Source organism: Physeter macrocephalus, chromosome 18 (assembly GCF_002837175.3).
Source record: "Physeter macrocephalus isolate SW-GA chromosome 18, ASM283717v5, whole genome shotgun sequence".
Classification (NCBI taxonomy): Eukaryota; Metazoa; Chordata; class Mammalia; order Artiodactyla; family Physeteridae; genus Physeter; species Physeter macrocephalus.
The window spans coordinates 24522568-24523808 of NC_041231.1; positions in this window are offsets into that span (position 1 = coordinate 24522568).

Consider the following 1241-nt stretch of genomic DNA (forward strand, 5'->3'; position numbering starts at 1 on the left):
AGGCTATTGGTCCCATTTTATGGATGAGGACAATGAAGTTCTTAGAAACTGAGACAAAGGAAGGAGTTAACACATCCATATAACATCTCAACTCACAGGACAAATACCCATTAACGGTTTCAGTGGGAATCCTCATTGGACCATAAGTCAGATGAATAGGGTTCTTCACCCTGACAGCAGCAATCATCTCCAGCATCCAGCTACTTTCCATACTCCCAGAACCAGCCTCATGGGACAGCACTCAGAGGTACCAGCACCTCAAACAGTCCCACCCTTCCTCAGGCCCCTTCAGCCCCAAGACGTCCCTCCTCCAAGCTTCTGAATTTGAGAATCTCAGCTTCCCTTTGTTCCTCCAGACTTAGGGGTGACAGCAGCTTCCTGTACTTAGTTTTGCATCACCGAGTCTTCCCATGTTGCTCTAGGAGTCCTCTCATACATGCTTAACCAGTTTCCTTTCTGAAAGTCTCTCTGTTGCAATACAGAAAGTGGTTCTGTTTTCCTGACTGGACCCTGACAAATATAGACATGTTAACCACTAATAAGAAGTAATGATTTGTACATTTCTGTCAATCCAATAACACAGAAGGTCTTATTTTCAAGTTTAGCCTGACTCAAGAAAGTAAGTGTTCATTCACATCATTTTGTGATTTTGGGTTCTTGGAGATTTGCTATGTGTAGCCTTCAGGGTGATAGCAGATGCACACCTGGTTTCCTTTAATTAAAGTTCCAGGGCTAAACGGGCAGAGAGCTTCTCCTCTCATGGATATTTTAGTAAAGGAGCCCTCCCCATCACTGAAACGAAAACACCAACACTACATGTAGCTTACTTTCACTCACATCCTTTATAATTACCTCCAATATCACACGTGTGATTGCACCCAGGGGTACAAAGCAAATAGTCAGATTTTGCTAGGACAGTAAAAAGAATCTGGCTAATCTATTATACTTTTAAGCATAAGGCATTTGGGGTCAAGTTCAGAAAGCCAAATATGGTTCAACTTTACTAAGTTTCAGCTTAGTTCATATTTTGTAGTGTTTTAACTAACATCCTATCTCTAAGGATTTCAAGAGGTACGTGACACTTGGACAAGAACTAGTTCTAGCAAAAATAATATTCTGATGGGTTAAGTGTAAATGAATCAGAATCATACGAACTATATTTCCCTTGAAACACACAGGGACTTAAAAGTTAACGGGAGGGCTTCCCTGGTGGCGCAGTGGTTGAGAGTCTGCCTGCCGAT